This window comes from Hemiscyllium ocellatum, chromosome 4, assembly GCF_020745735.1.
Source record: "Hemiscyllium ocellatum isolate sHemOce1 chromosome 4, sHemOce1.pat.X.cur, whole genome shotgun sequence".
Lineage (NCBI taxonomy): Eukaryota > Metazoa > Chordata > Chondrichthyes > Orectolobiformes > Hemiscylliidae > Hemiscyllium > Hemiscyllium ocellatum.
The window spans coordinates 58,822,348-58,847,676 of record NC_083404.1 but is presented as its reverse complement, the minus strand read 5'-3'; the positions used below and the strand labels follow the sequence as shown (position 1 = coordinate 58,847,676).

At 41.5% G+C, this 25,329-nt stretch overlaps 1 long non-coding RNA gene across 1 annotated transcript in view; it reads left to right on the top strand.

Annotated features, from left to right (window-relative positions):
* Window positions 1-25,329, top strand: part of LOC132815388 (uncharacterized) — a 59,422-nt gene that overhangs the window by 1,716 nt on the left and 32,377 nt on the right. Inside the window, exons 2-3 of the long non-coding RNA XR_009644648.1 lie at window positions 8,200-8,315; window positions 21,267-21,437. This is a non-coding gene — a long non-coding RNA (uncharacterized LOC132815388). The remainder of the gene's footprint in view (window positions 1-8,199; window positions 8,316-21,266; window positions 21,438-25,329) is intronic.

Sequence of the window (25,329 nt, the reverse complement as noted above, 5' to 3'; positions counted from 1 at the left end):
AAGAGCCACAGTCAACCTTTTAATCAATCTTATAGAAGACTCGCCCAAAGGATGTCAGACAGGACTGAGAGCTTCTCAATTAGTAACTTGGTAAATTATTTGGAAATATATTTTGCACCTGAGAGAACTGAATTCTCCAAAGCCTCTAAATAGTGTGAAGTTTAACAAGTTAAGTAAATGTAATGGAGGAGAGGAAGAACAGGTCCAGACAGTAACTGTAAGTACTGTGCCTTCTTTCACTACTTTAAAGGTGTGATATAAGTTAGGGTTTTTTTTAAATAAGAGCCTCAGAAGTAGATCTGAAAGGAAAACACAGGTTAATGGTGCAGTGGAGCAAAACGAAGATGAAAGAGCAGATGATAAAAGGGGAACCTCCCAAAATAGTTAAAATTAAATAATACCTGAGGGGGAAAAAAGATAAATCAAAACACTTGAGGGAAATTAAAATTTAAAGAAATGCCTGACATTTTAAAGGTAAACCAAAAGCATAAGGAAGCTATTACAGAAAAGCTGAAAGAATATAAGATGAATTTGTGGAAGCACATATGTTATCTGATATTCACATTATGATGTATCCCTGTGAATGATCCCAGTGCTGAAGGCTGTTGTGGCAATATGGAATTATAATGTAGTGGAAATATCAGCAGTCACATCCCACTGTGCTTGCCTAATCCTGGTTTCTGATTTTGTTTCTATATCTGGGTATTTGCATAAACCTAACTGATGACTTACTCTCCCGATTTCTATCAGATCTAAGATTCTGCTTCCTGCAACTCTGCTCTGCCTCGTCTAGTTTAGATGCATTTCTGTTGTTGTTGAAATATTTCTTACAATTTTTTTGCCTGATTAATGTATTTATTGATTGATACTTCTCCTTGTTTTATAATATTTCCATGTTCTCTCCTTCCTCCCCCCCCCCCCATCTCCATTAATATCCTCCCTACAATCCTCTGAGATACCTATGCTCCCCTAATTCCCTTCACTATCCCCAATTTTAATGACTCCATTCTTTGTGGCAGCAGGTTTTTTTCTAGATCAAATTTCTGAATGGGTGATTTTTTTTTTCCATGAGTACCTCATGATTTGTCACTCTTATGATAAAGCTAATGGGTTCTAACTACAGTTCATATTAGGCTGAGTCGACATGGAGGTAGTTTACAGATCAAAACATGGTTAAGAACTTTTAAACATAACTTCCATAGACTTCTCAAATCCAGACTGTGTTTCACAACTCTTCTGAAGGGCATGACCAATGAATCCTTGAGCAGGAGGCCCTACTCAATGAAAACTGCAGGCAGTGTGGCATGAAATACCAACCCTGAGATATGGAACTGACCACCTCCAAAGAACCAGGTATGGCCTGCTACCTACACCCTTAACTTGGACCAGCAAAACTTGCTAAGGCAAGGAACCCCAGGATCAGATCCTGCCTGCTATTTTTAGATTGCCTGTCCTCATTAAGTCTCCACTCCAATTCAGCTGGAGACACGAATATCTAGATGCAAGAGTCACAGAGGTTTGAGAAGGAAATTGCAAGAGTTTAGGGCCTTGATGTTTGAAGGTACAGCAGCCAGTATTGGACCAATTTAAATTCACAATAGCTAATTGGCAACACCAGAATAAGATGAGTACGTATAGTCTCAAAGGGCTGTGTCAGGATGGTTAGACTTTGGAGGGATTTGAAAACAAGAATCAGAATTTTAAAGCAAGGTGTTGTTTGATCTGAAACCAAGGTGAATCAGAAAACACAAGAACAATAGATGAGTGGGATTCGCCTCCCCCTACCTTATCCCAGTTCCAACCTTCCAACTCGGCACCACCCTCATGACCTGTCCTCCCGGTCCATCCTCTTTCCATCCTATCCATTCCACCCTCCTACCCAACCTATCATTACCTCCATATCCATCTGCCTATCGTACTCGCAGCTACCTTCCCCCCAAGCCCCACCCCTCTCCCATTTATCTCTTTACCCCCTCGGCTCACAAGCCTTGTTCCTGATGAATGGCCCTTGCCAGAAACGTTGATTCTCCTGCTCCTCAAATGCTGCCTGACCTGCTGTGCTTTTCCAGCAACACACTCTGCACTCTGAGGGCTTCAGCAGTTGAATTGAGGCAGGAGCAGGAGTGGACAATGTTACAGTAGTGGAAATTGGTGGTCTTAGGTATGACATGGATGTGTGGTGGCTGGTCATTCCTAAATATCTTGAGAAAACCAGTAACTCTGACAAAACAAGCATAACCCTAAATATATTTTTAAAAATCTTATGAAATGGAAAACATTATGAGAAAAATCTGCAAAATGTAAAGATATTGGAGTATCTAGGATGCATATAAGAAATTGCATACATTTTGAAACTATAACCAAATGAAGAAAGTGAACTTGGAAGAATCTAATTGCAGTAGCTAAGTGTAAGAGTAAAAAAAAATTCAGTATCACTCCAGCAAGACAGCTGTCATTGAAATAGTAAGATAAAATGAAATGAGTTTAAAACTGAGGTTCCACAAATCATTCCACAAAATATACACCATGAAAGGCATGGGCAATATGATCTTTCCAAACAAAGACACACCAAGTAAAATGAATGATTCTTAAAATGGGATGGAAATTTTATGTAGATTAATTGGCTCAAAACAAGTAAATAATTTGGGATAAATGATATCTCAGTATGGAAGGAAACTAGCAAAGAAATTTTTGAAGTACTGACAATTATTGTAAAGAAATCATTACATACTCAAGAGATATATGGGACCTGAAAACAACTGAATATAGTTCCTTTTTCAGAAAAGTTGATAAACGGACACAAGAAAATGCTGAGACATTTTTCTTCCATCATGTAATCATAATAAAAGATCCTGACAAATAGAAATCATATCTGGAGTCAAACTGAGAATCATCCACAATTATGTAATAGCAACTAACACATTCAGATGGAGAAGATTATACCTGTAGAATATTGTCAATTTCATTAAGTGATAATTCAGGTGGGTTGTGATCATCCCTATTACGTGATGTAGATATTTTCTGTTCAGAAATGGTTTTAGGAGCAAATGGGACTTGATATTCGGCTCCCGTTTCAGAAATAAGGACATAATCGCTCAGCCACAAGAGTCCTTGTGTAACCTGACTTCTAAAAAGCTTTTGATAAAGTTACACGTAATGGACCAGACCAGACTTCCCAAAGTATATTATGGAGATAGACTAGACCCTAACTTTTATATATTTTAAAAGGCAAGTGGAAGGTGTTGTGTTCCAGATATGCTTCGATTAGTCCACTGCTAAGCTTTGATCAAAACAGACTTTATACTTGCAACACAGTTAAATACAACAAAAATAAGAAATGCCATAACTCTGTTAAAATACTTAACAAGATAATGTATTATTTAACCACTAATCATCAATGTTCCAATACAGGCGGTATCCCATAAACACACCCTTGGTAAAGGCAATTCAGCAATGTAATGATTATTCTCATGTCTGCCTCCAGTCCAGTACAAAGGAACACCGAAATAAACAACCTGCCCCTTTGTTTAAGGCTTCACTGTAACAGCAGAAAACTCCAGCTTTCAGCTGCAGCAGCCAGCTAAAGGCACCAACTAACCAAAAGCAAAACCAAATTGTCTCAGTCTTTGAGTTTAACTTTGCCGACTGTCTCTCTTTTTAAAAAAGGAAGGACTCAAAGCTGTTTGCCAATTGCCTGTTGCAGGAGAATTCCAGCAACACTGTAACAACACTCCTCTGCAAGAAAAACAGGACAGAACACATCTCTTAAGGGCACTGTATATTAACACAGACAAAAGATTAGTATCAAATTCTAAACTCTGGACATTCAGGGTAAACATGAAGAATGGATGAGAAATCGATTTGAGGTTAAAAGAAGACAAGCATGTTAGAGGGAAGAAATATTGTTGCATTTATACGACACCTTTCACAATAATAGAATATTCTAAAACTGCAAACAATGAATTATTTTTGTCAGTTATGTCAGTTTGAGGGGTGGTAAAGAAGGTACTATATGCATTATCTCACACTCAATGCTGGGACCACAATAATCTTTCGTTTGGAGAAAAACCTGGATTCGGAACCTCAGTGCTGAGCCATCAATCTTGCAGATGATATTAAATTGGAGGTGCAGTTAAAGAGAGAGTTTAGAAATGACAGAATGTAACAGATAGATATGACAGTGGGCAAAACAACAATTGCAAAGTAATGTGCATAGAATATTTGTACTGTCCTTTCTTTTTCCTGTGAACCATAGAGTCAAAGAGGTATAGCATGGAAACAGACCCTTCGGTCCAACTTATGCATGCCGACCAGATATCCTGAATAAATCTAGTCCCATTTGCCAGCATTTAGTTCATATCCTCTAAACGCTTCCTATTCATATACCCATACCTTTTAAATGTTGTAGTTGTACCAGCCTCCAAAATGTCTACTGACAGCTCATTCCATACATGCACCACCTTCTGTGTGAAAAAGTTGTCCCTTAGGTCCTTTTACATCTTTCTCTTCTCACCTTAAACTTATGCCCTCTAGTTCTGGACTCCCCTACTCCAGGGAAAATACCTTGTTTCTTGACCCTATCCATGTCCTTCAGGATTTTATAATCCTCCATAAGATCACCTGTCAGCCTCCAAAACTCCAGGGAATACGGCCCCAGCCTATTTAGTCTCTCCCTATAGCTCAAAGCCTCCGACCCTGGCAACATCCTTGGAAATCTTTCTGAACCCTTTCCAGTTTCACAACATCCTTCCAATAGCAGGGAGACCAGAATTGCATGCAATATTTCAAAAGTGGCCTAACAAATGGCCGTTACATCTGCAACATGACTCCTATATTTAATGCACTGACCAATGAAGGCAAGCATCCCTAATGCTTTTTTCATTGTCCTGTCTACCTGTGACTCCATTTTCAAGGAACAATGACCTTGTACTCCAAGGTCTCTTTGTTGATGTTGAACTAACTGAGAGTGAAGCTGGATGAGACCTGGGGATTTTAGTAGATTTGGTATATTCAACTATGACAGAAATTAGCAGGGGAATGTTGGAACTATATTGCTGAATCATTACAATAAACATCAGAGAAAGTAAAAGGTCACAACCACCTTAACTGTTGTATCTGGTTCTGGTTGCCAAGTACAGGAGTCAGTCAAGTGCAAAAGCTAGTACAGAGAAGAATCATGAGACTAAACATTATTCTCAAAGATATGAGTTATAGAGTCATATAGCCCAGAAACAGAAGCTTTGGTCCAACTCATCCATGCGGACCAGGTATCTCAAATTTAACAAGTCCATCTGCCTGCATTTGGTCCATATACCTCTAAATTTTTCCTTTTCATGTACTTGTCCAAATGTCTTTTAAATGTTGTAATTGTACCCATCTCTACCACTTCCTCTGGCAGTTCATTCCGGACACATATCACCCTCTGTCTGAAAAATTGCTCCACAGGTCCCCGTTAAATTTTTCTCTCTCATCCTAAACCTATACCTTCTTGTTTTGGAATCCTCTATCCTGGGAAAATACCTTGGCTATTCATTTTATCTTTTTCCCTCATGATTTTACAAATGTCTGTCAAGTCACTCTCAGCCTCTGACACTCCTGGGGAAAATAGTCCCAGGCTATTCAGCCTCTCCTTATAACTCAAACCCTGCAGTCCCAGCAACATCCTTGTAAATGTTTTTCTGCACCTTTTCTAATTTAACAGCATCCTTCCTATAGCAAGGTGACTGGAATTGTACTCGATGCTCTGACCAATGAAGGTAAGTGTTCTTCTTCACTGCCATGGCTACATGTATCGCAACTTTCAAGAAACTATGAACCTGACCCCTAGGTCCTTCTATTCAACAACCTCCTCAGGGTCCTACCATTAACTGTATAAGTCCTGCCCTGGTTTGACTTATCAAACTACAACACCTCACATTTGTCTGAATTAAAATCTATCTACCACTTCTTAGCCCATTTGCCCATCTGATCAAGATCTTTGTATTCTTAGATAACTTTTATCACAGTCCATTATACCACCAATTTTGGTGTCATTCGCAAATTTACTAACCATACCTCCTATATTCCCATCCAAATTGTTCATATAAATGACAAACAACAGTAGACCCATCACTGATCGACGCGAGGAAATTGTTTCCGTCAGGCAAGGAGACTAGGACCCGTGGACACAGCCTTAGAATTAGAGGGGGTCAATTCAGAACAGAAATGCGGAGTGGGCCTGTGGAATTCATTGCCGCAGAGTGCAATGGAGGCCGGGACGCTAAATGTCTTCAAGGCAGAGATTGATAAATTCTTGATGTCACAAGGAATTAAGGGCTACAGGGAGAATGCTGGTAAGTGGAGTTGAAATGCTCATCAGCCATGATTGAATGGCAGAGTGGACTCGATGGGCTGAATGGCCTTACTTCCACTCCTATGTCTTATGGTCTTATGATCCTTGTGGTACACAACTGATCACAGGCCTCCAATTCAAATACAACGTTCTACCACCACGCTCTGTCTCCTATCGTCAAGCTAATTTTGTGTCCAGTTAGCTTTCTTTCCCTGAATCCCATATGATCTCATCTTCCTAACCAATGTATCATGTCAAAGGCCTTGCTAAAGTAGATATCTACTCTTCTGCTTTCATCTATCTTCTTGATAACCTCTTCAAAAAACTCAATCAAATTTGTGAGACAATTTCTCACATACACAGCCTTGTTGACTATCATTAATCAGTCCTTGCCTTTCCAAATGCACATAAATCCTATTCCCTTCCAATAACTTACCTACCACTCACATTAGGCTCATAGGTCTTTCCTTCCTAGCCCAATATTAGCCTCCCTCCCGACTTCCGTCACTTTATCCATGTGTTAAAAATACTTCACCCAAGCACTCATCTCTGAGGCAGACAAAGGGATATAGAATTTGGTTTGCGGTTGAACTCAATTCTATTTGCAAAATATTCCCTATTAAAAAACATCATGTGAGCATTTCCCAAATTCCTACAACATATTATCTAAGTATCATGAGCAATGGGTAGAGGAATTTAATGTTTCAACCTGGGACAAGGCACATTAGAGGTGATCTTACGATAAAAATAAAGATATAAAAATATCTTTGAGGGGTGCTTGTGGCACAGTAGTAGCATCCCTACCTCTGGGACAGGAGGCTTGGTTTCAAGTGCTAACCTGCTCCAGATGTGTACCACATCTGAACATAACGATTGGAAATATCTTTCAAAAAAGATTGGCCTGCTTTACTGTTTTAAGTTAAACTTTGAGGACACGGGTACAAACTAGGAAAAGGTGTCATTATGACTAAGCACACAAATAGTGAATAAACTTGTAGATAGATTAATACAGGGAAAAGCAGAGGAATAAGATTTTTTCTTGAAAAAGTGAATAAGACTTTACTATGTCTTTGAAAGTATAAATTATCAATGAAGCAGTCATTATCCATAATCATCCCTTAACCTTGTGAATACTTCTAGAATCACATGCCAGGAATATCACATCTGTGATAAAAAAAATTGTATAAATAACGTATCTGCTAATTTACTAGTCAAATATGTCAATTTGTTAAAATGAATCACATTTACATCATTGGATTAACTTTGAACCAGGTATGTCAGTTCTTTTCTCACGTTCAACAAGTAGCAAAATCACTTAATACATTCAGAAAGGATACGTAGTTGAGTGCATTAGTTTCTGAGAAAATTTAAAAACCATCGTAAAGAATATTTCATTAACGTCAAGGCCTTTGCAACGACTAATTCGTTTTGCTTCACTGGATCCATTGAACTCAATATTCATTCTCTCCCACTTCAGCTGCATGTGCTAAGGACGGAGTGCAGTGCAGCAACTAAACGAGCTGACTTTGACAGCAACTTTGGGGTCCCTGCCATCTACAGCTGAGAAGGATGAACAGTATTATCATGGGGTTTCTATCATCTCCAAGTGCCCCTCTTGGAGTTATACTATTGCTGTTTTCACACTGTCTAATTAAAACATTTACAATTTGCTATTTAATAATTGTGACCGTACGAGGCAGAAGTTCACCACTAACTTCTCAGGACAGTCAGGTATGGACTATAAAATGCGTCCTAGCAAGTGTAAATCATAAATACACTTTTCTGTTTCAGAAAGTAAAACTTAAGCTCTGTATTCCTAAGGTGGAGCGTACAATTAATCTTCACTTGCTATATTTCATACTCAATAGGATAGATATTCCCTACAAAGACACAGATTAATTTTCCATACTGGATCCTCCATCTTGACCTATTCCTTCCAAGAGAACAACTCGTGACTGCTTTACCAATGACGTTATTGTTGCAGGTGAGTGAAATTCAATGAACTTGAAACTGGTTAGCCCTCCAGTAGTCAGGAAGTGCCAGAATTCTGTTTGAGTGTCTCCTGTTTAGTACCTCTATTGTGGTGGCATTTCTTTCTCTCCTGTCAGTATTACAATTCATTGCACATTGTCCATGCCAACAGAGAAAAACTCACTAAATGAAGAAAAGAAAAATCTAATATTTGCATAGTACTTTATTATATGAGCACGTTTTGAGAAGATTTGTAGCTCAGGTTGAGATTCTGGATGTAGGTTTGCTCGCTGAGTTGGTATGTTCATTTTCAGACGTTTCGTCACCATACTAGGTAACACTTTCAGTGGGCCTCCAGACGAAGCGTTGCTGATGATTCCTGTTTTCTATTTATATGTTTGGGTTTCTTTGGGTTGGTGATGTCATTTCCTGTGGTGGTGGCATTTCCTGTTCTTTTTCTCGGGGTGGTAAATGGAGTCCAAATCAATGTGTTTGTTGATAGAGTTCCAGTTGGAATTGCCATGCTTCTGGGAATTCTCGTGTGTGTCTCTGTTTGGCTTGTCCTTGGATGGATGTCGAAGTGGTGTCCTTCCTTATCTGTATGTAAGGATACTATTGAGAGAGGGTCATGTCGTTTTGTGGCTAGTTGGTGTTCATATATGCTGGTGGCTAGTTTTCTGCCTGTTTGTCAATAATAGTGTTTGTTGCAGTTCTTGCACTCTATTTTGTAAATTACATTAGTTTTGCTTGTTGTCTATAGGGTCTTTCAAGTTCATTAGCTACTGTTTTATTATGTTGGTGGGTTTGTGGGCTACTATGATGCCAAGGGGTCTGAGTAGTCTGGCAGCCATTTCCAAGATGTCTTTGATGTAGGGGAGAGTGGCTAGGGATTCTGAACATGTTTTGTCTGCTTGTTGGGTTTGTTGCTGAGAAATTGGCCGACTGTGTTCATTGAGTACCCATTCTTTTTGAATACCTGAACACATTTCCCCAATTTCTCAGCAAACAACTTTGTTATATCTTCATGCTATTGAAAAACAGAAGAGTCACCACAATAATGGCAAATGTAATACATAAATCCACTTCCATCTTTGAAAGCTCATGTCAGGAGTATTCATGCTTTATCTTGTCTCCAGTCATTTGCAACCACAAAAATTTGACTCTCTGAGAAGCACCAAAGGTGAGATGCTTTTCTTTCAATGAGATTAATTTGTGTCCCTTACAGAGTATTAAATAAAAACGTGCAAAAATAGTCCAATGAAATCTTGAACGCAGGTAAAGCAAGAGGAGTAACAGAAAGCACTGAAGGTAATAAAAAACTAATAACCCAGTCTCAATGATAAACACACAAATAATGTTGACTGCCATTACAACATAACGATTTGTTCTTTACTGCCATAATGAACAGGCTCAGGAAGAACAATCTTTTCATTTAAAAGGTCAAAGAACGGAAATGAAAAACAAATGAGTGGCTCTTTGGAAGATAAAGGACACCAGTGTGTCATTGCAAAAAAAAAGTAGCTCAGGTGCTTCATCTGCATTATAGAGAAGACTCTTAATTAGTTTAAATTAGTTTAAAAAATTCTGTTTTGAGCCTTGGCTTTGAGCACCGCATGCATTTGAGAGTATGCCAAGTAAATGGATGTTGTTTAGGCTTTAGGCTTCTACATCCCATAATACCAAAACTTTTTCAATGCGCCAGTATCAAATGATCAGTTCTTTACCCCTCTGTTATTGTCCCATTGGTCAGCCTGAGTTTTTGTATGGCTTTCTAAGGTCAACCTTGCGTATTTGCACTCACTTTGACTACTTGTGGGAAACATGATTTCACTGTTAAAGCATTGATTATTGTCAGTATTCCCCCCAATTTGTAAATAAAAAAACACTGTCTCCATTGTCTAAAATGATTTAGTTCCATGATTTACATCTACTGTCCACATAAACAACTCTTTGCAGTCTTGTAAATGGTTCAGTTGGACCAACCACTGCCACAGAGAGGCATAGTGACAAAAAGCACAGAAACAGACCCTTCAGCCCAACTCGTCCATGCTGACCAGATATCCTAAATTAATCTAGTCCCATTTGCCAGCACCTGGCTTGTATCCCTCAACCCTTTCTGTTCATATACCCATCCAGACGCCTTTTTAAATATTGTAACTGTACCAGCCTCCATTATTTCGTCTGGCAGCTTATTCCATACACATACCACCTTTTGTGTGAAAATGTTGCCCCTTAGATTCCTTTTAAATCTTTCCCCTCTCACACTAAACCTATGCCCTGTAATCTCCCCCAAACCAGGGGAAAGACCTTGTCTATTTAGCCTACCCATGCCCCTCATGATTTTATATACCTCTATAAGGTCACCCCTCAGCCTGTGATGTTCCAGGGAAAACAGCTCCAGCGTATTCAGCCTCTCCCTATAGCTCAAACCCTCCAACCCTGGCAACAACCTTGTAAATCTTTTCTGAACCCTTTCAAGTTTCACAACATCCTTCCCATTGGAGGGAGACTGGAATTGCACACAATATTCCAAATGTTGCCTAACCAATGTCCTGTACAGCCGCAAAATGACCTCCCAACTCCTGTACTTAATGCTTTGACCAATAAAGGAAAGCATACTAAACACCTTCTTCACTAAACTTTGCTCCATGGGAAACCCTCTTTTCTGCATCACTAGCTTTATTATTTGGCAATGAACTGAACTCTTCTAACAGCAGGGGGTGAACATGCTGGCAATTTTGTATTCCCAGCCACAGTAGAGACTCTACTTTCAAGCAGATATGAACCTGCACTCCAAGGTCTCTTCTTGCAGCAACACTCCTCAGGGCCTTACCATTAAGTGTATAAGTCCGCCCTTGATTTGCCTTTCCAAAACGCAGCACCTCACATTTGTCTAAATTAAAGTCCATCTGCCACTCCTTGGCCTATTGGCCCATGTGATCAAGATCCCATTGTACTCTGAGGTAACCTTCTTCATGACCACAATTCGTCCAATTTTGTTGTTATCTGCAAACGTACTAACTGTATCTCCTCTGTTTACATCTAAATTACTTATATAAGTGATGAAAAGCAGTAGACTGATCTCTCATCCTTGTGTTACACCAATGGTCACAGGTCTGCAGTCTGAAAAGCAACCTTCCACCATCACCCTTTGTCTTCTACCTTTGAGCCAGTTCTGTATTGAAATGGCTACTTCTCCCTGTATTTCATGTGATCTAACCTTGCTAACCCCTGTTTACCATGAGGAACCTTGTCGAATGCCTTATTGAAGTCCATATAGATATCATCCACGGCTCTACCACCTTTCTTAAATAGTGGCACCATATTACCCAATCTGCAGTCTTCCGACACCTCACCTGTGACTACTGATGATACAAATATCTCAGGAAAGGGCCCAGCAATCACTTTCGTAGCTTCCCACAGAGTCCTAGGGTACACCTGATCAGGTCCTTGGAATTTATTCACTTTTATGTGTTTTAAGATATCCAGCACTACCTCCTCTGTAATATGGACATTCTTCAAGATGTCATCATCTATTTCCCCACATTCTGTATCTTCCATGTCCTTCTCCAAGGTAAACACTGATGCAAAATACTTGTTTAGTATCTCCCCCATCTCCTGCAGTTGCACGCATAAGCTGTCTTGCAGATCCTTGAGTGGTCTCATTCTCTCGCTTGTTACCAATGTATTTGTAAAATCCCTTTGGATTCTCTTTAATTCTATTTGCCAAAGCTATCTCATGTCCCTTTTTGCCCTCCTACTGTCTTTATATTCTTCTCGAAATTCACTCGATCTCTGCTGTTTTGCCTATTAAATGCTTCCTTGTTTTTCTTAACTAAACCCTTAATTTCTTTAGTCATCCAGCATTCCCTACAGCTACCTGCCTTGCCTTTCACCCTAACAAGAACATTGTCTCTGGACTCTATCTCATTTTTGAAGGCTTCCCAATTTCCAGCCATTCCTTTACCTACCAACATCCACCCCAATGAACCTTTGAAAGTTCTTCCCTGATACCATCAAAATTGGCCTTCCTCCAACTTGGAACTTTAACTTGTAGATCATGTCTATCTCTCTTGAAGATTTTTCAGCAGTTCATGCTGAGCAGAGGCAACAATTCAGTAAAAGAATTGGGTTCTGGTGAAATGGCACACAAGTCTGAAATTTGGAAACAGATTTACAAGATATATATTCTCAAAATTCACAATTGGTAGGCAGCTATGTAGGTTATTCAACCAAGAATGGTGCGTCAGGCAAATGTCAAGAGTCTGAATAATGAGTTGCAATAACGTATTAGACTGGCAACTCATTTTAACATATGGAGCTCAATATGGTACACTATTACTCACAAAGAACAGCACTTGTCAAATCGCAGTAACTTTGCTCCATGGGAAACCCTCTTTTCTGGATCACTAGCTTTATTGTTTGGCAATGAACTAAACTCTTCTAACAGCAGGGGGTGAGCATACTGGTAATTTTGTATTACCAGCCATAGTTCTGGTCTGTCACTGTGTTACCACCTTTGTGCTATTTTATTGGAGGCTGTTTCTGCTGGGTGACTACCACAAGGGGTGAGGGAGCAGCCTTGTTTTATTTCTCCCTCTTCTCCTGTAGCTGTGATTACCTGAGGACTAGGAATCAAAGAATTGAGGCACAGTGAAAAGCTTTGTTTTGCGAGCAATACAGAGTTATATAGTTAAGTAGCATAGATAAGTAAATAATAGGTAGACAGTGGCAAAAACAAAAACACAGGTACAGGCGAATGTTAAGAGTTTGTGAATCCATTCAATATTCTAACAACAGTGGGGTTGGTGCATGTGTTTAGACATCTGTACCTTCTCCCTGATGTAGAGGTTGTGGAAAAACATTGCCAGGATGGGATGGATCTTTGAGAACGCTGGTGGACTTTACTTGACAGCGGGCCTAGTAGATGGATTCTGTAGGTGGGAGGTTGGCCTTTGTGATTATCCGGGCAGAGTTCACCACTCGCTGTAACCATCTCCAGTCTTGAATAGTACAGATACCATACCCGGTAGTGATACATCCAGACAGACTGCTCTCGATTGCGCACCTATAAAAGTTGGCAAAGGTATTCACTGTCATGCTAAATTTCGTCAGCTGCTTGAGGAAGAAGAGATGTTGTTGGGCCTTTGTAACCAGTGCATCCACATGAAAAGTCCAAGAAAGCTTGTTGTGGATGACTAGTCCCAAGAGCTTGACACTCTCTACATGTTTCACTTCTGTGCTGTTAACGTGGGGCATGAGTAAGATCCCACTGAAAGTCAATAATGAGTTCCTTGGTTTTGCTGGCTTTGAGAGCTCGATTATTCTCAGTGCACCATTTTTCCAGACCTTCCACTTCCTGCCTGTGGTCTGTTTTATTGCCATCTGAGATTCGACCGACTATGGTGGTGTCATCAGCGAACTTGTAAATGGCATTAGTCTGGTATTTGGCAACACAGTTTGGGACACAGTGAGTACAATAGGGGGCTGAGTACGCACCCCTGAGGGACTCCAGTGTTGAGTGTTAGTGAGGATGAAATATTATTCCCAAACAATGTGGATCTGTTCTTCAGTTTGATTTTCAGATTGCAAAGCCTTCAGAGGGCATCTCCCTTTTGAGTTGCTATGATAGTCTGCCACTTACAGTAGGATCTTCTATCTCTTTGAGGGGCTTCCAGGTCACCCAGAGCCTTACAGGCTCCAAAAGGCAGCCTCTGAATTGGCTGACTCCACCAAAACTTTTCACAGCGTCTTGTCATCACTTAGAGGCACCAGCTCATATTTCGTTCTAATGGGAGTACCATGCCCTGGAATGAAAATTCTGCTTACTTATGCTCCAAACAGTATAGCAATTGAGATTTACTCTTCTTGACCAAACAACTGTTTGCATGTTTTCCAGGCACCCCCTTCACTCAGACGGTGACTTTATCAGTCAGGTCAGTTTCCTTCAATTGCTGCTTGAGGATTATGTTTATTACTCCAGCAATAAGAAGGTTTGTTGAAAGTTTAAAAAAAAATGTGTGGGCTGTGTGTATGAGATTAGTGTGCTATCACTTTGAGCATGTACCCATCTGCAAATTGATCACCAAACATCACTATCACCTAGTCTACAGCTTATCAGCACATCAACCAGTGATCAGTTACCATCTGACTAAGAGAAAGGGGAAAGATATTGAAGGTGGGGGAGAGTGTTCAGTGTCTAAGGGTAATAATTTGAGTATTAGGTGCTAGATAGTTCTTGAATACACTGGGTACCACATGGGAAAGAGATAACACAAGTACAGCAGTAAGAAACAACCTCAGTTAAAGTTCTCTTAATCATTGTTAAATTTGTGACTTCAAATATGTTCTCCTAGTCTGTGATATGACATTTGAAGTGCAGGGGTGGGGGAAAGAAAACATGGGGGTAAATGCAGAGGTGTTTAGAATTGTCTCATAACATTTGCTGGAGCTGATGTGTCTTCACTCTGGGAATTGTGCCGTTTGATTCATTGGCTAATGCTAGGACTGTCCGTGTGGCTGGAGGAATTCAAAGTTATACTGACATCATGATATGTTTTCAGGTGTGGTAACAATGGTGCAGGAAAAATGGCAACAGGCTATTGCCATTTAATGCAGGTACTTTGGTGATAGAAGTTGGATTACTAGCATACAGTGAAACCTATGGAGGACCATTATATGGTGACACCAAATGCCACATTCCAAAAGCATGTTTTCCATCAAATGAGATAGAAAGGGTGGGGGGGAGCATTAGCTCAATTATTACAGATCTGAATAACCAAATAATGGAGAGGGGTGATCCAATATTGCAAGTTGGATCAATTGAGGTACAAGCTGCTGGAAAGAGGATGTAACAGTGTAGGATAACACTTCGAAAATAATACTTGCTGTGAATGGACAATGTCACAGCATGAAACTTTGACCCACCTCTGCCAGAGGCATGACAAAAGCTGAAGTTAACTGAGTTGCACAACAGAATCCAGGTCCATGTAAATGTTAGCAACAGAAATCTGGGAGAGCATTTCAGATGTGGGAACTTAACACTAGGAAAGAGATGCCAGCTAGTCTCCCAAGGAAAGAAATATACAATCTGGGAGGAAGAGGGATGCAGAAAACATCTTGCTAAGAAATGTAGAAGCAAAGCTGAAGCAGTACAACTGAATGAATCAAAGAAGATGCAAAGAATGAGGACACAAATAATATCGTGGTTACACATTTTCCATTATTGGGGGCGACCAATGATAAATGCCAATGATCATAGGTGGTAATGAAATGTGCATTTTTGTAGTTTTAGGCAGTGACAGTAATATTTGACAGAGCACTGAGAGATCTGAAAGTAAAGAAAATCATGTGTGCTTCTCAAATGTGAATAAAAGCTGTATCCTTACATCACTAAAATTATGGTTCAAACTATTGAATGTATTATTGTGGATGTGAGAACTGCAGATCAGAATATAAAGGCAGATTTTGTCGTGATTGAGGAATATGGGAAACCTCTTCTGAACACAGAAATAGTCCAAGCATTGATGGCACTACGCATCAGGTTGAAAGTGAATTCCTTAAAATCGTATGTACATCTTAGAATCTAGTTTGGGCCTGTGTTTAGAGGAATTTAAGAATTGCACAGCCACCATTGATAAGAGCATGAGAACTGTGCAGATCTGCATGTATACACAACATCTTGTGTTCTGAGAGTTGAAGCAAAGATCAAGGAATTGATTGACTAAAACATCACAGACTCGGAGAAGGTGAGGACTGCACATGCTGGAGAGTCAGAGTCGAAAATGTGGCGCTGGGAAAAGCACAGCAGGTCAGGCAGCATCCAAGGAGCAGGAGAGTAAACGTTTAGGGTAGGAATGTGGAGGAGGAAGGGGGCTGAGAGATAAATAGGAGGGTTGGGGTGAGGCTGGAGGGAAGATAGATGGGATGGCGATAGGTGGATGCAGGTAGGAAGTGATTGTGATAGGTCGATAGGGAAGGTGGAGCGGATAGGTGGGAAAGAAGATGGACCAGTAGGTCAGGTCAAGAGAGTGGTGCCAAGTTGGAAGTTTGGATCTAGGATAAGGTGGGGATTGGGGAGATTTGGAAACTGGTGAAGTCAATGTTGATGTCGTGTGATTGTAGAGTCCCAAGGTGGAAGATGAGTCGTTTTTCCTCCAGTTGGTAGGCGGCTTTGATTTTGCTGTGGAGGAGAGCCAGGATTTGCATGTGAGGAGGAGTTGAAGTGGTTGACCACAGGGCAGTGGGATTGTTTGCTGCAGGCAGACCAGAGATGTTTCCTGAACCGCTCCATGAGTTGCCTTCCAGGTCACAGCCCAAGGTGCAAACCTGCGCCCACACCTCCCCCCTACCTCCATCCTAGCTCTCTACATCTGGCAACTTCCCTTGACGCCCCACAAGGTGTAAAACCTATACCCACAACTCATCCCTCACTTCAGTCTGAGGCCCTAAAGGATAATTTCAAATCTGGCAGAGATCACTTATATCTCATTTACTGCATCTATTGCTCTCGATGTGGTCTCCTCTACATCAGGGAAACTGAGCACCAACCCGCGGAGCAGTTCTGGTCCGCACGCACAAAACAACCCCATCGTTTCAACTCCCTCTCACACTCCCTCCAAGGACATGCAAATCCTGGTCCTCGTCCACTGCCAAATCAAAGCCACCTGATGACTGGAGGAAGAGCGTCTCATCTCCTGCCTGCAACCACACAGCATCAACATTGACTTCACCAATTTCCAAATTTCCCCACCCCAGACTTTATCCTAGATCCAACCTTACAACTCGGCACAGTCCCCTTCCACCTCTACATTTCTGATGAAGGGTTTATGTTGCCTGTGTTGCTGTGTCTTTTCCAGTGCCACGCTTTTCAATTTAGACATCATAGAGGCAATTAAAAGATCAGTGTCATGGATAAACCCTTCCAAAACTAAATGGTGACATTAAACTCTGCATTAACATGCAACAGGAGAAATGAAGTGATAATGAGAGAACATCACCCACTTCTCATTGTGAATGAAGATTTTCAAGAGTTATCAACAAGCAAGATATTGTCCAAATTAGACTTAAGTATCACCAGTTGAACCTTCATCCTGATTCAAAAAAAGTGACAAGTTTAATATACTTTAATATTGTGGACTTTAGTATACAAGTGATCATTATTTGGAATCAGTGCAGCACCAGGGATTTACCAATAAAAAAATCCATAGGGTGATACAAGTGATCTCAGGAACAGTTAATATCTTAGCAGACATCATGATTTGTAGAGCCAATAGAGAGAATCATGACAAGAGGTGGAAATTCATGTTCATTAGATTGGAGTCAGCAGGATTTAGGGTCAGTTCTAACAAATGCTTGTTGAACACAACAGAGATAATGTCCCTGGACATGAATTATTCATAAGTAGAATTGATCAAATCAAAGATAAGGTAGAAAGAATAACTGAGGCATATGAACCACCAAAGACTCGCAGAGCAAGAAATTGTCTGGGACTTGGAAACAGTTGTGCAAGGTCTATCCCAAACTTCACTTCATTGCCAGATCTATTGAGGAAGATGACCAGAAAGAATGAATGATTCAAGTTTGATGAAGAACAGAAAGCTGGATTCAAAACGCAGCTTAAAAAGCACTTGGACTCTATAACACTATGAACCAATGGAAGTCATGGTAGACACTCATCCAGTAAGATTAGAAGCGGTCCTGGTGTAAATTCATGATAAGGGCCAAAGAATTATTACCTATGTAATCAGATCTCTGACAGATGTGGAGAGGAGATATTCTCTGACGGAAAAAAGTTCCTAGAATCGATATAAATGTGTGAAAGGTTCCATGCAAACATGATCAGCATTGACTTTGAACTAGTGATAGATCACAAGCCATTGGATACAGTTTATACTCCCAAATCTAAATCATATACGAAAATTGAAAGTTGTATTCTGAGATGCCAGCTGTAGAAGAACAAGTTCATTCAGGTTGTTGAAAAAATGAACATTGCTAACCTACTGATGAGGGAAGATCAAACATACAGACCTTCACTAGAGAAGAAAGCTGAGTAATTTGTGCAGTTTGTGGTAAATCAATTGATACACTCAAAACAGTGATAATGAGAGAGATTGAAAGACAGGTAAGGATCGAGAATTGGATGAAATCAGACACAGACTCCAAGATGGAAAATAGCAGAATTGCAATTAAAAGCATTAATTGCTACACAAAATAAATTGTGAGAAGTGTGTTTTCAGAGGCAATAGACTTGTAGTGTTAGGCCTAGATTTGTGGTGCTTACTCATACGAATCATTTGGGGATTGTTGACTTGAAACAAAACCTCCAGAGTTTGGTGGAATCTTTTCTGTCAGAATGTGTGGGGTTACTCTATATCTAACCACATACCAATTCTTCCTTCCACTATTTGACCTCAGTCTGAGCAGTCTTTGTCCATTTCTCTAATGCTTGGTTTACCATGCCACTTCTTTATCTGTGGCCATTTAGGGATTACACTGTGGACGGTGAATGCCTAAACTTGTATATAATCTACATCAAAAATTGCATCTAACTTGCATTTGAACTGTCTGTGTCTGATGCGATCGAATTCTGGATCTTAATCTGACTCTCTTTCAATCTCTCTTTATTTGAGTGTACCATGGGCTCAAAACTGCATGAACTATTCCGTTTTCTTCTCTAGTGGCGGTCAATCAATAGAATCTTACAATAGTCTGACTGATATGGCCTGTGATAGGATTTGTGGCTGAATTGGGTGACAAGTGTGGCAAAGTCCACCTCAGTGTTGGGATAATCTGGCTCTATCTTTTATGGTTTTCACAAATGGTGTAGTGAGATTCTCACGAGGCAGCAGCAATATGTCAATGATGAGGATTAATACCTGTTACATACTTGTGAACTCCAGTTCATTTCATTTATATTCAGATTAGCATCTTATCAAACCAGCCAAACAATCCAGATGTCAGGAAAGCTTAACAAGAGAACCAGAACAGGTACCTAGTGAATTAAGCTCTTTCTTTGCTCCACATTACTTCCAGGTGGGACACTGGGCAACAACAGACCATGCCTGATCTACAGGCACCAGCCACATGCACCCTCATCGATAGATATTCACATTTGGCATCTGCCAACTTATAATGAGCATCATGGTTCTTCTTCAATACACTGGCACTCTGCTCACGAACGTTGCAGGGTACACCGGCAACTAGCATTTAGAGAGCTGCAGCAGAGTCAATTTGTGCACAGGGACAGGCACTCGGCTCAATAAATTGACTAGGCTGCAGCCCAGGGCTGCTTGTTTGTTCTCTTAGCATCCCATGCATGTTTGCATCATCTATGTCAAAATTACCGTACCTTGCCATCGTGTATTATTGTGTTGGTACTTCGACCAAAGCTAAAGTTTTTCACTACTGCTATTTTATGGGTGTGCAAACACAGATAGGCTCCTTATCATGCTGGGCAGGTTGAATGCCTCAGTGAAAGGTACACGGAGATGGAATGTAACACTTATACAATATGATGCAAGCACACCACATTCATTCAACCAAATATCTATGTGGGAAGCTGGTGCAGGATAGTTCTCAGCACTGTCAAGGGGACCGTAGACACTTGGGTGTCCCATATTATCAGCCTGCAGTCCAAGGGTTTCAGCACAGTCAGACCCCTTTTGAATGAACACAGGGGATCTGACCTCGTACTATCCAGGGACTGTTCAGTGGTTTGATATTCAGGGAGATGCAAACACTGCAATCAGCGGTCCAGTTAGTATCTGTTTGTTGATGTCGATCTGAGTTTAGGGGCAGCATTCCTTGGTGTCAGTCCATTGTTCGTTAAGGACTGTAGGATCAACAAAGGTTAAATGACAGAAGGGGTGGGGGAGTTGAGGTTTGTGGTGGGATGCAGTGGCACTTATAACATTGAGAATAAAGACGGCAATGGGGAGAAACACATTCAATTCAGTATTGGAAGGCATAGAAAATTACAGGAGGGATGGTTATTGACTGTATTCATCATGGCTTCCATAGGGAGAATGTAAAGGAGTAAGGTGGGCATCAGAAGATGTAATTCCAGGATTCAGGCAGCAGGAAAGTCAATTTTGATGAAATTCAATGTAGTGGATCTCCACATTTGGGGGGGTGGTGGGGGGGGGGGGGGGGGTTGAATGGACTGTCAGGGTACTGCAATATAACAGGAGGTATGTAGGCTCTGGAGAGGTATCTGGCAATCAGGCAGATTCAGGTGTTGATGATGGTTAGTGTGATCGGCACTCCTGATGTAATTTTCCTTTCTCTACATATGAAGTACTCCTAAGAATGGCTGGATCTGCACCCAAGTGGGTGGGACTATGTTTTAGTTTGATGGTCAAAAGCACAGAATCCATGTTTACTAGATTTCCCGTGACGTTGCACTGACAGAGGCATGATGGAACCATTTGCATAATGCAGCTACATTAGATTGTTAACTATTACATTGCCCATTTAGGCCAAGGATGCTTGGGGGTCAGACGGTGATCAAAAGCAAGGATACCTGCCTTGCAAAGTGAACCTGGTCTTCTCAGTAATGTCGAAGTTGGCAGAAATGATGGTACAAAAGGCCAATGATGGCTGAAGGAAATCTACTGTTGACTGCATCTCCACGGGCCCTGTGTGAGCCACAGAAGTTCAAGTCTTTATCTGTCCTTTAATGATTATGCAGAATGTAATATGAGATTAAGCATTTGTAGGATTTTGAAAGTGGTGTTGAGCTGTAGGCATTCCCTTTTACTTACATATTGTGGTCACTCCATCAGTGCAGCATCTTCAATAAGTGATTACACACACTGAGGTAGAATGTGATTGTCCAATCCATTAGTGCCCCTATTATACACATTCAACATATTGCACAATGAATTATATACAGCTTTCATGCTCCACTAATTTCTGTTCTGAAATCTGAGAAACTCTTCTGCTCCCTCTGTGCCAAATTTAGGTCTTTTCCACCAAAAGTGGTGGGCCTGCCTGTTGGAATGGTGGTTGTTGTGACTGCCTGCCTAAGAAGATGATGCAAGTGGAATAGGACTGACAGCAAGCCCAGGAGCAGGCTAACATGAAGGATGAGGTGCACCAAGCTCAGGGAGAGGTCACAGCCCCAGGACAAATGGTGAGTAACTATTGGCCTGTTAGCTTAACTTTTATGATGGGGAAAACGCTTGAATCTATAATAAATGAAGAAATAGTCAGGAATCTGAATAGAAATTGTCCCCTCGGTCTGACACAGCATGGGTTCTTGAAAGGCAGGTCATGTTTAACTAATTGACTGGAATTCTTTGAGGACATTACGAGTGCAGTGGACAAAGGGGAACTGATGGATATCGTGTATCTGGATTTCCAGAAGGCCATCGACAAGGTACCACTCAAAGACTGCTGCATAAGATAAAGATATATGGTATTACAGGAAAGTGTACTGGCATGGATAGAAGATTGGTTCATTAACAGAAAGCAAAGAGAATAAATGGATGTTTTTCTGGTCTGCAATCAGTGGCTAGTGGTGTGCCTCAAGGATCAGTGTTGAGTCTTTAATGTTTAAAATTTACGTAGATCATTTAGAGTTGGGGACCTAGTGTCGTGTGTCAAGATTCATAGATGATACTGAAATGAGTGGTAGAGCAAACTGTGCAGTGAACACTGGAAGTGTGCACAGAGTGTAGAACATAGAACAATACAGCGCAGAACAGACCCTTCAACCCTCGATGTTGCGCCGACCTGTGAACTAATCTAAGGCCATCCCCCTACACTATCCCATGATCATCCATGTGCTTATCCAAGATTTGGAGATGCCGGTGTTGGATTGGGGTGTACAAAGTTTAAAAATCACACAACACCAGGCTATATCCAACAGATTTAATTGGAAGCACTAGCTTTCGGAGCGCTGCTCCTTCATCAGGTGGTTGTGGAGTACACAATTGTAAGACACAATATATAGCAAAAGTTTACAGTGTGATGTAACTGAAATTATACATTGAAAAATACTTTGATTGTTTGTTAAGTAACTCATCTGTTAGAATGACCATGTTAGTTTCACTTCTTTCATATGTAAATCGCAAAACATTTTTTAAAAGTTACATTCTCAGGTTAACTTTAACAGTTGGTGTCAGCCAGATAATATGTTGAAGGTGTTAGCCCCCTGTGTGCTGTTGGCTGTGCCATAATGTTTAGACTGATTCTAATCTAAAAAAATGAGTGAACAGAATCTTACATGGATTCATGCAGTTTTTGAGCAAAGTGCAATGTAACTCTGCAAGTACAAATTCACCCACAAATGTATATGGGTGCGTGTGAGTGTGTTTCTCGGATGGGAGGGTTGAGTGTCTGTGTAAGAGAGTGTATACGTGAGTGTGTGAGTGAAAGGGGGGTCTAAGTCTATGAGAGGGTGCATGTGGGAGTGTGTATGTCTGTAGGAGTGTATGTATGTGTGTGTGTCTGGGGTGGGGGGTTGTGAGTGTCTGTGTGAGAGTGTAAAGGGGTCTAAGTCTGTGGGGGAGTGTGTGTGTGAGTGTGGGAGTGTGTGTGTCTGTAGGAGTGTGTGTGAGTGTCTGTGCGTGTGTCTGGCATGGAGGGTTGTGTCTGTGAGAGAGCGTGTATCAGTGTGTGAGAGTGTAAAGGTGTCTAAATCTGTGAGAGGGTGCATGTGAGAGTGTGGGAATGTCTATGTCTGTAGGAGAGTGTGTGTGTGTGCGCGCGTGCGCGCGCCTGTATATAGTCTGTGTGTGTGTGTAGGAATGCCTGTGTGTGTAGCAGTATCTGCGTATGTGTATAGTGCAATGGTGGTCACCTAAAGTGTGACATTAACCCAAGGTCCTGGTTGAAGCCCTCCTGATGAATACCGAACTTAGCTATCAGCCTCTGTTCGGCCACTTTTCGCTGCTGCCTGTCTCAAATTTCGCCTTGGAGAATGGTCACCCGAAGGTCCAAGGTTGAATGTCTGGGTCCCTGAAGTGTTCTGCAACTGGGAGGGAACACTCCTGTATGTTGATTGTTGTGCGCTGCTCATTCATCCATTGCTGTAGCCTCTGCTCGGTTTCACCAATGTACCATGCCACAGGGCATCCTTGCCTGCAGCATATGAGGTAGACAATGTTGGCTCAGTCGCATGATTACCGGTCATGTACATGGTGGGAGGTGTCTCCATGCCTAATGATGGTATCCATGTCCACACTCTGCTTCATCTTGCAGCACCTACTGTGACAGTGTTATGTGGAGTTGTCCTGAAAGCCAGGCAGTTTGCTACGAGCAATGACCTGTTTGAGGTTTGGAGGCTGTTTAAAGGCGAGCAGTGGTGGTGTGGGGAAGGTCTTGGTGAGGTGCTCATCCTCATTGATAATGTGTTGCAGGCTGCGAAGTACATGGCTTTATCGGCTCCTGGGAAGTACTGGACAACGAAGGGTGCCCTGTCGGTTGCAGCGTGTGTCTATCTCCTGAGAAGGTCATTATGGTTCCTTGCTGTGGCACATCGGAACTGGCGGTCGATGAGTTGGGCATCGTACCCCATTCTAATGAGGGCATCCTTGAGTACTCCCAAGTGCCTGTCATGTTTCTCCTCATCTGAATAGATCCAGTGTACATGTAGGGCTTGTCCATAGGGGGTGACTGTTTTAAAATGTTTTGAGTGGAAGCTGGAGAAGTGTAACATTGTGAGGTTGACTGTGGGTTTGCGGTAGAGTGTGGTGCAGAGGTGCCCATCCTTGATGGAGATGCATGTGTCCAAGAATGAGACAGATAGTAGAGGGTTGTCAATGGTGAGTTTGATGGTGGGATGAAACTCGTTGATATCACTGTGTAGTTTTATCAGTATTTCTCTCCATGGGTCTAGAGGAAGAAAATGTTGTCAATGTGTCAAGTGTATAGTGTTGGTTGGAGGTCCTACATAGAGAAGAAGTCTTGTTCGAACTTGTGCGTGACGATGTTGGCATATTGGGGTGCAAATTTGGTCCCCATAGCTGTTCCATGTGTCTGAATGAAGAACTGGTTGTCAAAGCTGAAGACGTTGTGATCGGGGATAAAGCGGATGAGTTGTAGGACGGTGTTTGGAGATTGGCATTTGTTGGTGTTGAGTACTGAGGCTGTTGCCGTGGTGCTGTCATTGTGGGGGATTGTGGTGTTGAGTGCTGAAATGTCCATTGCGACGAGGAATATTCCCAGTTTGAGTGATCTGTGGGTGTGGGTTTCTGTAAGAAATCCATAGTGTCGCGACAGAAGCCGGGGATCCCCTGTACAATGGGTTTCAAGATACCTTTGACATGGCCAGAGAGGTTCTTACACAGGGTCCCATTGCCTAATGCGATGGGACGTCCTGGTGTATTGGCTTTGTGTATCTTTGGAAGGCAGTAAATGTCGCCTGTGCGAGAAGTATGTGGGATGAGGGCGCGTAAGGAACTCTGAAGGACTGGATCCAAAGTTCTGATCAATTTGTTTAGTTCACGGTGAACTAAATAATGGCTACAATAGCCGGTCAGAGGCTAGGAATACTGCAGAGACTAACTTCACCTCCTGACTCCCCAACGCCTGCCTACCATCTACAAGGCATAAATTAGGCATGTGATGGAATACTCCCCACTTGCCTAGATGGGTGCAGCTCCAACAACACTCAAGAAGCTTGACATCATCCAGGACAGAGCAGCCTGCTTGATTGTCACCACATCCACAAGAATCCACTCCCTCCATCACCGATGCACAGTCGCAGCAGTATGTATTATCTATATGAGGTACTGCAGAAATTTACCAAATATACTTAGACAGCACCTTCCAAACCCACAACCACTACCTTGGAAGGACAAGGGCAGCAGATACATAGAATACCATGACATGTAAGTTTCCCTCCTCACCGTTGCTGGGTTGAAATTAGAATTATAATTCCTCCAGAGGGCCTTCGATCCAACAAGTCCACACCAACCCTCTGAAGAGTAATCCACCCAGATTCAATTCCCTATTCCTACTACTCTATTTTTCCCCCTGACTGAAGCACCTAACTACACCTCCCTAGACACTACAGGATA